Raw genomic sequence first — 15,000 nt, forward strand, 5'->3', positions numbered from 1 at the left:
GGCATCGCATCAAAGGTGCGCACCTCGCTGCCCACCTTGGTGTGCTCCGAGGTGCCCACCACGGTGCGCAACGCCGGTGCGAACCCGGGAGCGCCCCGATGTGTGCTCCAAGGTGCGGCGTGCACGAAGTCGGACCCCGGTTTGCCCCGGGTGCGCACCTCGCGTGCACCTTGGTGCGCACACCTTGGCTGGGTTGCGCGGCCTGGTGGGCACCATGGTGCGCACCAAGGAGCGCTCCGAAGTGTGCTCCAAGGTGCGGCGTGCACGAAGTCGGAGCCCGGTTTGCCCCGGGTACGCACCTCGCGTGCACCTTCGCCGGGGTGGGCACCTCGGCTGGGTTGCGCGCCCTGGTGCGCACCAAGGAGCGCTCCGAAGTGTGCTCCAAGGTGCGGCGTGCACGAAGTCGGAGCCCGGTTTGCCCCGGGTGCGCACCTTCGCCGCGGTGCGCACCATGGCGTGCACGAAGTCGGAGCCCGGTTTGCCCCGGGTGCGCACCTCGCGTGCACCTTCGGCGGGGTTGCGCGCCCTGGTGGGCACCATGGTGCGCACCAAGGAGCGCTCCGAAGTGTGCTCCAAGGTGCGGCGTGCACGAAGTCGGAGCCCGGTTTGCCCCGGGTGCGCACCTCGCGTGCACCTTCGGCGGGGTTGCGCGCCCTGGTGGGCACCATGGTGCGCACCAAGGAGCGCTCCGAAGTGTGCTCCAAGGTGCGGCGTGCACGAAGTCGGAGCCCGGTTTGCCCCGGGTGCGCACCTCGCGTGCACCTTCGCCGCGGTGGGCACCATGGCGTGCACGAAGTCGGAGCCCGGTTTGCCCCGGGTGCGCACCTCGCGTGCACCTTCGCCGGGGTGGGCACCTCGGCTGGGTTGCGCGCCCTGGTGCGCACCAAGGAGCGCTCCGAAGTGTGCTCCAAGGTGCGGCGTGCACGAAGTCGGAGCCCGGTTTGCCCCGGGTGCGCACCTCGCGTGCACCTTCGCCAGGGTGGGCACCTCGGTGCGCACACCTTCTCAATGTTTTCTTGCCTTTTCTGGAAATTGGTGAAGGCAGCGCATCAAAGGTGCGCACCTCGGTGTGCTCCGAGGTGCGAACCCGAGAGCGCTCCGAGGTGCCCACGAAGTCGAAAGTCGGGTTAATTGCATTGTTTTCCCCGGGTGCGCTCCGAGGTGCGCAACATCGGCGCGCACCAAGGAGGGCTCCGAAGTGTGCTCCAAGGTGCGCACGATGGCGTGCACCTCTGGTGCGCACGATTCGGAGCTCGGTTTGACCGGGGTGCGCACACCTTGGCTGGGTTGCGCACCTTTTGTGCGCTCCAAGGTGCGCACGAAGTCGGAGCTCGGTTTGCCCCGGGTGCGCACCTTCGCCAGGGTGCGCACCTTGATGCGCACGCCTTGGCTGGGCTGCGCACCTTGGTGGGCGCCATGGTGCGCACCTTTCGTGCGCTCCAAGGTGCGCACGAAGTCGGAGCTCGGTTTGCCCCGGGTGCGCACCTTGGTGGGCGCCATGGTGCACTCCGAGGTGCCCAAGATTGGTGCGCACCAAGGAGCGCTCCGAAGTGCGCTCCAAGGTGCGCGCGAAGTCGAAAGTTGGGTTAATTGTCCGGTTTGCCTCGGGTGCGCACCTTGCGTGCACCTTCGCCAGGGTGGGCGCCTTGGTGCGCACACCTTGGCTGGGCTGCGCACACCTTGGCACCCGCGTTTCCTTCATTTTAAATTTTTTTTTTTTACAATCTCTCAAGTGGGAAATTCTATAATCTCAACTTTTTTTGCCTTTTCAGGAAACTTTTGAATGGAGCGCATCATTGGTGCGCTCCGAAGTGTGCTCCAAAGCTCTCTCCAGCTGCGTGCACCTGCCCCGGCCGCGCACCCGGCCCCGCCCAGCTTCGCTCACCTGTCCCGGGCGTCTGGTGCGGAACCTTAGAGTAAGAAACATCACCGTGCACCTTGGCCAACGTGCGCGACTCGACCGAGCGCGCACTGGCCGAGGTGCACACCGATTTCACCTGGGTGCGCGCGCAGCACCTCGGGCGCACCGGGGTGCGCGCACAACGCCCGGGTTGCACCGTGGCCTGTGTGCTCGGGGCGCCTCGGGTGCGCGCTCGGTGTCGCCCCCGCGCGCGCGGTAGTGCGGGCAGCGCACCCCGGCCCGGCCCGGCCCCGACGAGAACGCAAACGGGCAAAAGGTTTATTCAAATAGCATTGCGACGCCCGGCGAAAAACTAAAAAAGGGTGCAACACCGGGACTTCCCGGGAGGTCACCCATCCCAGTACTACTCCGGCCCAAGCGCGCTTAACTGCGGAGTTCTGATGGGATCCGGTGCACTAACGCTGGTATGATCGCACCCGTTATGAGCTTGTCGCAGTGTGTACTTAGCAAACCGCGACCCACGTGCGAATCCACCCCGGCCACCCACCCCCGTCGAGGTGCACACCCTCCCTCGCGAAGTGCGCCCCGTTCGCCAAGTGTGAGCCCTGCCCGGGTGCGCGCACCTTGCTAGGGCGTCGGGTGTGCACCCGGCCCGGCCTACGTGCGTGCACCTGGAGGGGGCGTCGTGTGCGTGCAGTGTCCCGTCTGCAACGCGGTGCCCACACACCACCTCGGGCGCAACGACCTGCGCTCACATGTGGGCCGAGTGCACCTTGGTGCATGTTCGGGGCGCCTCGGGTGCACGCTCGATCTTGCCCCGGTGCACCAAGGCGCTCGGTTTGCCCCGGGTGCGCACTTGGTGCAAGGTGGGCACCCAAAATAGGGATCAAGCACCAAAACACAAGTTTCGGGATGCAAAATGGGACCCAAGGACCACAAATGCGTTCCAAGACCCATGATGGGTCCACGAGAACAAAAATGTGTTCCGAGACTTAATAAACAAATATTGGGTTTTAGGAGAAGAAACATGCTCTGATGCCCAAAACGAGAATCGACCCCGAAAAGGCCACAGGCCAAAAGTGGGATGCGAGACAAAAAAAAATGGGACCCGAGGACCAAAATTGGGTTCCCAGGTCGAAGACAGGGCAACCGGACAAGAAACGACCTCTAAGGCTCGAAATGAGTCCCGACGACTAAAACTTGACAAGAAGCACCCATCAGGCACCCAACTCGACACCCATGGGATGCCGACCCACCCGGGCTTCCACCTAGCACACCTTGGCACCCACCCACCCTCGCACCCAACCTCGCACCCAACTTAGCACCTTTGAACCCACATTGGCACTCACCCTGACCCTGGCACCTTGGAACCCACATTGGCACTCACCTTGACCCTGGCACCCACCTTTGCACTCACCTTGGGACCCACCCTGGCTCCCACCTCGGCACCCACCCAGACACCCACCTTGGTTCCTTGGCACCCACCTTGGATCCTTGGCACCCACCCCGACACCCACCTTGGCACGCAACTTGGCTACTTGCCACCCACCTTGGCTCCTTGACGCCCACCCCGACAACCACCCCGTGACCTACCCTGGCTAGGGTTGGTGCACACCCACCCTGGTGCCCACCTTGGCACCCACCCTATGACCCACCTTGGCACGCACCTTAGTACCCACCCCGTTACCCACCCTAGGACCCACCCCGTGACCCACCTTGGCCAGGGTGGGTGCACCCACCCTGGTGCCCACCTTGGCACCCACCCATCCTAGCACCCAGCCTGTGACCGGGCTTGGAACCCAACCTTGCACCCGCACCCGTCTTGGCCAGTGTGGGTGCGCACCCATCCTGGCACCCACGTTGTGACACACCCTTTAACCCACGCACCCTAGCACCCACGTTGGCACCCACCTTGGAACCCAACCTAGCAACTTGGCACCCACCCCGTGACCCACCTTGGCATCCACCATAGCAGTCGCCGACTTGGCACCCACCTCGGCACCCACCTTGACACTTGTGGACCCACCTTGCCACTCACCCTAGCATCGACCCATCCTAGCACCCACCCTGGCACCTTTGCACCCTAGCACTCACCCATCCTAGCACCTAACCTGTGACCCACCTTGACACTCACCCTCGCACCCACCTTGGAACCCAACCTAGCACCCACCCACCCTGACACCAACCCTAGCACCTACCCACCCTTGCACCCACCCTGTGACCCATCTTGGCACCCACCCATCCTACCACTCAACCTATCACCCACCTTCTCACCCACCTTGGCATCCACCTTAGCACCCACCCACACTGGCACCTTGGCACCCACCTCGGGCAAGGTGGGTGCACACCCACCCTGGCACCCAATTTAGAACCCACCGAGCATGTTACCCACCTTGGCACCCACATTGCAGCCCACCCTAGTACCCACCCTATGACCCACATTGGCATCCACACCCTAGCACCCAGGCACCTCGACACCCGCCTTGACACCCACCCTAGCACTGAACCTGTGACCCACCTTGGAACTCACCCTAGAACCCACCCACCCTGTGAACCACCTTGGCATCCACCTTAGCACCCACCCACCTTGGCACCCACTCTAGCACTCACCCATCCTAACACCCAACTTGTTACCCACCTTGGCACCCGCCCTCGCGTCCACCTTGAAACCCACCCTAGCACCCACCCACGCAGGAGCCCACCTTGGCACCCAACCTAACACCCACGCATCCTGGCACCCAACTTGTGACCCACCTTGGAACCCACCCTAGTACCCACCTTTGAACCCACTATATCACCAACCCACCTTGGCACCCACCCTATGACCCTCTTTGGAATCCACCCTAGCACGCACCCACCCTGGCACCCACCATGGAGCGCACCCTAGCACCCACCCACCTCGGCACGCACCTCAACACCCACCTTGGTGTGCGCACTGCGCCAACCTCTCAAAGACCCTATGTGGTGCGCTCCAAAGTGTACACCTTTGGTGCGCTCCAAGGTGCGCACCTTTGGTGCACACCGAGGTGCACACCAAAGTGTGCACCGAGGTGAGCACCAAAGTGCACTCCAGGGTGCACACCAAGGCGTGCACCTTTGGTGCGGTCAATGCAAACGAATTCGGAAGTTGGGGTCGATGTCCTAATCGCTGCTGCAGACTACACGTATGAGAATCGGACAAATAGCTTTATATAGGGGAGGTGTTGCGTTTGATGGGTCGACTCCCCTGGTTGTGTGCACTGCACCAACTTCAAAGACCCTGTCTTGTTTAAGAAGTCAAAAGTTGGGGTGGATGTCCTAATCATTGCTGCAGTCTACGCATGTATGAGAATCAGACAAATAGCTTATATAGGGGAGGTGTTGCATTCGGTGGGTTGACTCCCCTGGTTGTGCGCACTGCGCCAACCTCAAAGACCCCGCATAGCAGAAGAAGTCGGAAGTCGGATTTTGGTGAGCACCAAGGCGTGCACCTTTGGTGCGGTCAACGCAGACGAATTCAGAAGTTGGGGTGGATGTCCTAATCGTTGTTGCAGGCTACACATGTATGAGAATCAGACAAATAGCTTATATAGGGGAGGTGTTGGGTTTGATGGGTCAACTCCCTTGGTTGTGCGCATTACGCCAACCTCAAAGACCTTGTTTTCGTTAAGAAGTCAAAAGTTGGGGTCAATGTCCTAATGGCTCCTGCAGGCTACACATGTATGAGAATCGGACAAATAGCTTATATAGGGGAGGTGTTGGGTTTGATGGGTCGACTCCCCTGGTTGTGCGCATTACGTCAACCTCAAAGACCTTGTTTTCGTTAAGAAGTCAAAAGTTGGGGTCGATGTCCTAATTGCTCCTGTAGACTACACATGTATGAGAATCAGACAAATAGCTTATATAGGGGAGGTGTTGGGTTTGATGGGTTGACTCCCCTAGTTGTTCGCATTACACCAACCTCAAAGACCTTGTTTTCGTTTAGAAGCCGAAAGTTGGGGTCGATGTCCTAATTGCTCCTGCAGGCTACGCATGTATGAGAATCAGACAAATAGCTTATATAGGGGAGGTGTTGGGTTTGATGGGTCGACTCCCCTGGTTGTGCGCATTGCGCCAACCTCAAAGACCCTGCATTGCGGATGAAGTCGAAAGTCAGAGTTTGGTGTGCTACAAGGTGTGGTCGAAGGTGCTCACCTAGGTGTGCACCTTTGGAGCACAGGAAAAGTGCCCTCCAAAAGTGCGCACCTTTGGAGTGCACAAAAGTGCCCTCCAAAAGTGCGCACCTTTGGAGCGCAGAAAAGTGCCCTCCAAAAAGTGCCCTCCAAAAGTGCGCACCTTTGGAGCGCAGAAAAGTGCCCTCCAAAAAGTGCCCTCCAAAAGTGCGCACCTTTGGAGCGCAGAAAAGTGCCCTCCAAAAAGTGCCCTCCAAAAGTGCGCACCTTTGGAGCGCAGAAAAGTGCCCTCCAAAAGTGCGCACCTTTGGAGCGCAGAAAAGTGCCCTCCAAAAAGTGCCCTCCAAAAGTGCGCACCTTTGGAGCGCAGAAAAGTGCCCTCCAAAAAGTGCCCTCCAAAAGTGCGCACCTTTGGAGCGCAGAAAAGTGCCCTCCAAAAAGTGCCCTCCAAAAGTGCGCACCTTTGGAGCGCAGAAAAGTGCCCTCCAAAAAGTGCCCTCCAAAAGTGCGCACCTTTGGAGCGCAGAAAAGTGCCCTCCAAAAGTGCGCACCTTTGGAGCGCAGAAAAGTGCCCTCCAAAAGTGCGCACCTTTGGAGCGCACAAAAGTGCCCTCCAAAAGTGCGCACTTTTGGTGCGCACCAAGGCGCTGGTTCGGTCGTTGCAGGCGAGTTCGGAAGTTGGGGTCGATGTCCTGAGCGGAGGTGCAAACTACACAGGTGTCGGAATCGGACAAATAGCTTATATAGGGGAGGTGTATGCTTCGATGGGTCGACTCCCCAGGTTGAGCGCACCGCGCCAACCTCAAAGACCCTACGGTATGGATGAAGTCGGAAGTTGGGTCCGATGACCAATTCGATTAGTAGGTATGCTCATGAGGTCGGAATTTGGGTCCGATGACCTGCCATGTGCAGGAAGGCGAATGTTGACACTGTGCGTTGCAAGGTGCACACCAAGGCGCTGGTGCGGTCTTTTTAGTCGAGTTCGGAAGTTGGGGTCGATGTCCTGATCGGAGGTGCAAGCTACACAGGTGTGGGAATCGGACAAATAGCTTATATAGGGGAGGTGTATGCTTCGTTGGGTCGACTCCCCGGGTTGAGCGCACCGCGCCAACCTCAAAGACCCTACGGTATGGATGAAGTCGGAAGTTGGGTCCGATGACCGATTCGATATGTAGGCATACTCGCGAGGTCGGAATTTGGGTCCGATGACCTGCCACGTGCAGGAAGGCGAATGTTGGCACTGTGCGTTGCAAGGTGCGCACCAAGGCGCTGGTTCGGTCGTTGGAGGCGAGTTCGGAAGTTGGGGTCGATGTCTTGATCGGAGGTGCAAACTACACAGGTGTGGGAATCGGACAAATAGCTTATATAGGGGAGGTGTATGCTTCGTTGGGTCGACTCCCCGGGTTGAGCGCACCGCGCCAACCTCAAAGACCCTACGGTATGGATGAAGTCGGAAGTTGGGTCCGATGACCGATTCGATATGTAGGCATACTCGCGAGGTCGGAATTTGGGTCCGATGACCTGCCATGTGCAGGAAGGCGAATGTTGGGACTGTGCGTCGCAAGGTGCGCACCAAGGCGCTGGTGCCGTCGTTGCAGTCGAGTTCGGAAGTTGGGGTCGATGTCCTGGTCAGAGGTGCAAACTACACAGGTGTGGGAATCGGACAAATAGCTTATATAGGGGAGGTGTATGCTTCGATGGGTCGACTCCCTGGGTTGAGCGCACCGCGCCAACCTCAAAGACCCTACAGTATGGATGAAGTCGGAAGTTGGGTCCGATGACCGATTCGATACGTAGGCATATTGGCGAGGTCTGAATTTGTGTCCGATGACCTGCCATGCGCAGGAAGGCGGAATTTGGGTCCGATGACCGAGTTGATGGCGTGCCATGCGCAGAAAGGCGGAATTTGGGTCCGATGACCGAGTTGATGTTGATGGCCCGCCATGCACAGGAAGGCGGAATTTGGGTCCGATGACCGATTTGAAGGCGTGCCATACGCAAAAAGGCGGAGTTTGGGTCCGATGACCGAGTTGATATTGATGGCCCGCCATGCGCAGGAAGGCGGAATTTGGGTCCGATGACCTGACATACGCATGGAGTCCGACTCGGGGGCCGATGTTCGATTCGATGACTTGCATTGTGGGTAAAGTCGGAAGTTGTGGTCTTTGACCCGATTCGATGACCAGACTTCGGCTGCTTGAGAATCGGACAAATAACTTATATAGGGGAGGTAGTGTTCTCGAGCATCCTCCCCCCGTGCCCGTTTATGTCGATTGATGCTGGTGCTCGACTGGTTGGAGCGCTCGGATGCAAAAATCTTGCACCAGGATTTATCGATTGTGATGGACACGGCAAGTCTCCTGATTGCTATGCAGGAGCTCATCGTGAATCTCTATGCGGCCTTGGTATGGACTCGACCTGCGGAATGGTTCGGCAATGGTAGTCGCTCCAACACGTCCTTGCAATGGCCACAGAGGTGATTCGACTAGAGCTCCAGTCTAGCTTTTGGGTTGCTTGGCGGACTGGTATAGCCGCGATCGAGTTCCGGCCATGAACGTTTTAGATAGCTCTTGGGCTTTCTGGGACGGAAGTCGGAAGTTTGGGCTGTTGTCCGATTTGATGACCATTCTTCGGATGTGTGAGAATCGGACAAATAACTTATATAGGGGACTGTGTTGTCTCACGCAGCCCCCTCCGTGCCCCTCTATCTCGACCGATGTTGGTGCTTGAAAGGGTTGGGATCGCTCGGATTTATAAACGTGCACCACCATTTGTCGAGTGTGAGGGACGCGGCAGGTCTCCTAAATGCTATGCGGGCGCTCTCTGAGAATCTCTATCCGGCCTCGACACAGACTAGTCTTGCTGAATGGTTTGGCACTGGTAGTCGATCCAACACGTCGTTGTTGTGGCCGCCTAGGCGATTCGATTCGAGCCCCCGTCTAGCTTTTGGGTTGCTTGGCGGATTTTGCCCTATCCGCAAGTGAGCTCGGTCCCTAAACGTTCGAGAAACCCGATTGCTATGCGCCGACTCTCTTTCTTGCGAGCCTCCATCTAGCTTTTGGGTCTCTACGGAACGGAAGTCGGAATCTGGGACCGTTGTTTGATTCGACGAGGCAGACTACGGTTGTGCGAGAATCGGACAAATAACTTATATAGGGGAGGTGTTGACTGGAGCATTCTCCCCCGTGCCCCTCTAACTCGACCAATGCTGGCGCTCGAACGGTGGTAGCGCTCGGATTTTCATTGAGCGCCAGCATTGGTCGATTTAGAGGGGCATGCGAGATTCCCGAATGCTATGCGAGGGCTCTAACGGAAATGTCTATTGGTTTCGGTATGGATGCAATTGCGAGTGGTTCGGCAAAGGTAGTCGTTCCGATGCGTCCATGTCGTGGCCAAATCGATAATTCGATTTGAGCCCTCGTATAGCATTTGGGTCTCTCGATGTGATTCCGCATTCCAGTCCCTTTGGGCACTGCTTGAGCCGCATCCCAGGGGGTTCCCTTCCCAATAATCTGCCTCGCAACCCGATTGCTATGCGGTGAGGCTCCTCGGCCGCCTCGGAACTATCTGTGTATCAGACGCATCGCGGGATAAGGGGTTGGCAACGGTAGTCGCCCCAAGCGCGTCCGATGCTTGGACCATTCCGAGGCGGCCCTGAAGCCTCTTCCGTCTAGCCGTTGGGTCCTTCTCGCCGCATCCCTCGCCTCGCACCCCGATTGCTATGCGGTGAGGCTCCTCGGCCGCCTCGGAACTATCTGTGTATCGGACGCGTCGCGGGATAAGGGGTTGTCACTGGTAGTCGCCCCAAGCGCGTCCGATGCTTGGACCATTCCGAGGCGGCCCTGAAGCCTCTTCCGTCTAGCCGTTGGGTCCTTCTCGCCGCATCCCTCGCCTCGCACCCCGATTGCTATGCGGTGAGGCTCCTCGGCCGCCTCGGAACTATCTGTGTATCGGACGCGTCGCGGGATAAGGGGTTGTCATTGGTAGTCGCCCCAAGCGCGTCCGATGCTTGGACCATTCCGAGGCGGCCCTGAAGCCTCTTCCGTCTAGCCGTTGGGTCCTTCTCGCCGCATCCCTCGCCTCGCACCCCGATTGCTATGCGGTGAGGCTCCTCGGCCGCCTCGGAACTATCTGTGTATCGGACGCGTCGCGGGATAAGGGGTTGTCACTGGTAGTCGCCCCAAGCGCGTCCGATGCTTGGACCATTCCGAGGCGGCCCTGAAGCCTCTTCCGTCTAGCCGTTGGGTCCTTCTCGCCGCATCCCTCGCCTCGCACCCCGATTGCTATGCGGTGAGGCTCCTCGGCCGCCTCGGAACTATCTGTGTATCGGACGCGTCGCGGGATAAGGGGTTGTCACTGGTAGTCGCCCCAAGCGCGTTCGATGCTTGGACCATTCCGAGGCGGCCCTGAAGCCTCTTCCGTCTAGCCGTTGGGTCCTTCTCGCCGCATCCCTCGCCTCGCACCCCGATTGCTATGCGGTGAGGCTCCTCGGCCGCCTTGGAACTATCTGTGTATCGGACGCGTCGCGGGATAAGGGGTTGTCACTGGTAGTCGCCCCAAGCACGTCCGATGCTTAGACCATTCCGAGGCGGACCCGAAGCCTCTTCCGTCTAGCCGTTGGGTCCTTCTCGCCGCATCCTTCGCCTCGCACCCCGATTGCTATGCGGTGAGGCTCCTCGGCCGCCTCGGAACTATCTGTGTATCGGACGCGTCGCGGGATAAGGGGTTGTCACTGGTAGTCGCCCCAAGCGCGTCCGATGCTTGGACCATTCCGAGGCGGACCCGAAGCCTCTTCCGTCTAGCCGTTGGGTCCTTCTCGCCGCATCCCTCGCCTCGCACCCCGATTGCTATGCGGTGAGGCTCCTCGGCCGCCTTGGAACTATCTGTGTATCGGACGCGTCGCGGGATAAGGGGTTGTCACTGGTAGTCGCCCCAAGCGCGTCCGATGCTTGGACCATTCCGAGGCGGACCCGAAGCCTCTTCCGTCTAGCCGTTGGGTCCTTCTCGCCGCATCCCTCGCCTCGCACCCCGATTGCTATGCGGTGAGGCTCCTCGGCCGCCTTGGAACTATCTGTGTATCGGACGCGTCGCGGGATAAGGGGTTGTCACTGGTAGTCGCCCCAAGCGCGTCCGATGCTTGGACCATTCCGAGGCGGACCCGAAGCCTCTTCCGTCTAGCCGTTGGGTCCTTCTCGCCGCATCCCTCGCCTCGCACCCCGATTGCTATGCGGTGAGGCTCCTCGGCCGCCTTGGAACTATCTGTGTATCGGACGCGTCGCGGGATAAGGGGTTGTCACTGGTAGTCGCCCCAAGCGCGTCCGATGCTTGGACCATTCCGAGGCGGCCCCGAAGCCTCTTCCGTGTAGCCGTTGGGTCCTTCTCGCCGCATCCCTCGCCTCGCACCCCGATTGCTATGCGGTGAGGCTCCTCGGCCGCCTTGGAACTATCTGTGTATCGGACGCGTCGCGGGATAAGGGGTTGTCACTGGTAGTCGCCCCAAGCGCGTCCGATGCTTGGACCATTCCGAGGCGGCCCCGAAGCCTCTTCCGTGTAGCCGTTGGGTCCTTCTCGCCGCATCCCTCGCCTCGCACCCCGATTGCTATGCGGTGAGGCTCCTCGGCCGCCTTGGAACTATCTGTGTATCGGACGCGTCGCGGGATAAGGGGTTGTCACTGGTAGTCGCCCCAAGCGCGTCCGATGCTTGGACCATTCCGAGGCGGACCTGAAGCCTCTTCCCTCTAGCCGTTGGGGCTTTCTCGCCGCATCCCTCGCCTCGCACCCTGATTGCTATGCTGTGAGGCTCCTCGGCCGCCTTGGAACTATCTGTGTATCGGACGCATCGCGGGATAAGGGGTTGGCAGTGGTAGTCGCCCCAAGCGCATCCGATGCTTGGACCATTCCGAGGCGGCCCTGCAGCCTCTTCCGTCTAGCCGTTGGGGCCATCTCGCCGCATCCCCCACCTCGCACCACGATTGCTATGCGGTGAGGCTCCTTGGCCGCCTCGGAACTATCTGTGTATCGGACGCATCGCGGGATAAGGGGTTGTCACTGGTAGTCGCCCCAAGCGCGTCCGATGCTTGGACTATTCCGAGGCGGCCCTGCAGCCTCTTCCGTCTAGCCGTTGGGGCCATCTCGCTGCATCCCCCACCTCCTCGGCCGCCTCGGAACTATCTGTGTATCGGACGCATCGCGGGATAAGGGGTTGGCAGTGGTAGTCGCCCCAAGCGCGTCCGATGCTTGGACTATTCCGAGGCAGCCCTGCAGCCTCTTCCGTCTAGCCTTTGGGGCCATCTCGCCGCATCCCTCGCCTCGCACCCCGATTGCTATGCGGTGAGGCTCCTCGGCCGCCTGGGAACTATCTTCGTATCGGACGCATCGCGGGATAAGGGGTTGTCACTGGTAGTCGCCCCAAGCGCGTCCGATGCTTGGACTATTCCGAGGCGGCCCTGTGGCCTCTTCCGTCTAGCCGTTGGGGCCATCTCGCCGCATCCCCCACCTCGCACCCCGATTGCTATGCGGTGAGGCTCTTCGGCCGCCTTGGAACTATCTTCGTATCGGACGCATTGCGGGATAAGGGGTTGTCACTGGTAGTGGCCCCAAGCGCGTCCGATGCTTGGACTATTCCGAGGCGGCCCTGCAGCCTCTTCCGTCTATAGCCGTTGGGGCCATCTCGCCGCATCCCCCACCTCGCACCCCGATTGCTATGCGGTGAGGCTCCTCGGCCGCCTTGGAACTATCTTCGTATCGGACGCATCGCGGGATAAGGGGTTGTCACTGGTAGTCGCCCCAAGCGCGTCCGATGCTTGGACTATTCCGACGCGGCCCTGTGGCCTCTTCCGTCTAGCCGTTGGGGCCATCTCGCCGCATCCCCCACCTCGCACCCCGATTGCTATGCGGTGAGGCTCCTCGGCCGCCTTGGAACCATCTTCGTATCGGACGCATCGCGGGATAGGGGGCTGTCACTGGTAGTCGCCCCAAGCGTGTCCGATGCTTGGACCATTCCTAGGCGGCCCTGAAGCCTCTTCCGTCTAGCCGTTGGGGCCTTCCCGCCCCATCCCTCGCCTCGCACCCCCGATTGCTATGCGGTGAGGCTCCTCGGCCGCCTTGGAACCATCTGTGTATCGGACGCATCGCGGGATAAGGGGTTGGCACTGGCAGTCGCCCCAAGCGCGTCCGATGCTTGGACCATTCCGAGGTGGCCCTGAAGCCTCTTCCGTCTAGCCGTTGGGGCCTTCCCGCCCCATCCCTCGCCTCGCACCCCGATTGATATGCGGTGAGGCTCCTCGGCCGCCTTGGAACTATCTGTGTATCGGACGCATCGCGGGATAAGGGGTTGGCACTGGTAGTCGTCCCAATCGCATCCGATGCTTGGACCATTCCGAGGCGGCCCTGCAGCCTCTTCCGTTTAGCCGTCGGGGCCTTCCCGCCGCATCCCTCGCCTCGCATCCCGATTCCTATGCGGTGAGTCTTCTCGGCCGCCGCGGAACTATACCTGTTATTGCTACTGCATCCTTCGGCTGGTAACCTCCTCTGCCGCCTTGGAACGTTCTCTTTGTCGGACGCGTCGCGGGATAAGGGGTTGGCACTGGTAGTCGCCCCAAGCGCGCCCGATGCATAGACCGCTCCGAGTCGACCTTGCTTTCAGCCTCTCACATGCATAGACCTCTCTGAGTCGACCCTGCAGCCTCTCACGTTTAGCCTTTGGAATCTCGCCTCACAACATGATTGCTATCCTTGATGCATCCCTTGCCTCGAGCCCTGATTGCTTTCTTGGCTGCATCCCTCCTCTCCTCACAGCCCGGTTGTCATCACTGCTTCATCCGTCGCTTCATGCATTCTGGCTGCTGGGCCCTTCCCACCGCACACCTCGATTGCTATCTCTTCTGCATCACACACCCCGATTGCTATCTCTGCTACATCCCTCGGCTCTCACTTCTGCATCCTTCGCCTCACACCTCGATTGCTATCAATGCTGCATCCGTAACCTCACACCCCGATTGCTATGCGGGGAGGCTCCTTGGCCGCCTTGGAAATTTCTGTGTGTCGGACGCACCGCGGGATAAGGGGTTGGCACTGGTAGTCGCCCCAAGTGCGCCCGATTCTTAGACCGCTTCGAGGTGACCTCGTAGCCTCTTTCGTCCAGGCTTCCTGCCTTCAACGCCCTTTTTACACCTCGATTGCTATGCGCGGGCTCGTTGGCGTCTATCACCTCTCTGCGAAGAGTGGCACGATGATTGTTGGGGTAAATCGTAGCAGTCCGATCTCTGGCCTTGGGCCATTGTGAGGGCTGATCGATTTCCTGTGCGCATCTCGTGTTCGCCCAGTAACAGACTCGACGACTTGTAATCGGTCTTGTTCCCGATTGTTCCTGGAGGTAGTCTTCGGAACTCTTGGATTTGACCTGTCACTCGAACTGTCCTCTTCCGAGGATGCTTGTGTGTGTGTGCTTGTGCCATTTCCTTGGCGGTATTAACGAGATATTAAAGAGCGGAGTGAGCGCCTCGCCCAGCTATGTTTGGGGCTCTCACTCCCTTACCCGGTGTGCGACCGCTTTGCACGTAGGTTGCGGAGCATCGCGACTCTTTCGATGTTTGGCGGTTGTCTTCCGGTGATGCGTTGGTCCCGAAGTGCACGTTACTAGCATTTCTGCCATTGTTCTCGATCTTTGGCACGTTCCTTCGTTGCAATTGGATATATATCTCCGTTTATACGCGCAGGCTTCTCCCGCCTATTCAGCGCTGTCCCACTCTCAGCACTCTCGTGGTCTCCTTGGCTTCTCTCTCCCGTGAGCGAGCTCTCTTCTCGAGTCTTTTCCATGTCCCATGGAGGTTGCCTTGCGAAATTCGGGCACACAAACGTGACCGGATAAGAGCGGAATTGCCTATGAGGAGAAGCTCACCTTAGGGAGCAGCAATGCCGAGTGTTTCGACAGAGGGTAGAGGGGGCGTTGTTTGGGCGGTTGCACAAAAGAGTGCTACGTTTGCACTG

The 15,000-nt window shown here is 59.4% G+C and overlaps 1 non-coding gene across 1 annotated transcript; it reads right to left on the bottom strand.

Annotated features, from left to right (window-relative positions):
- Positions 1-2,220: 2,220 nt before the first annotated feature.
- On the bottom strand, positions 2,221-2,339 carry LOC131867826 (5S ribosomal RNA). The gene has a single exon (XR_009366358.1). It is a non-coding gene; the product is annotated as a 5S ribosomal RNA (ribosomal RNA).
- Between the last annotated feature and the right edge of the window lie 12,661 nt (positions 2,340-15,000).

This window comes from Cryptomeria japonica, unplaced genomic scaffold (genome assembly GCF_030272615.1).
Source record: "Cryptomeria japonica unplaced genomic scaffold, Sugi_1.0 HiC_scaffold_185, whole genome shotgun sequence".
Lineage (NCBI taxonomy): Eukaryota > Viridiplantae > Streptophyta > Pinopsida > Cupressales > Cupressaceae > Cryptomeria > Cryptomeria japonica.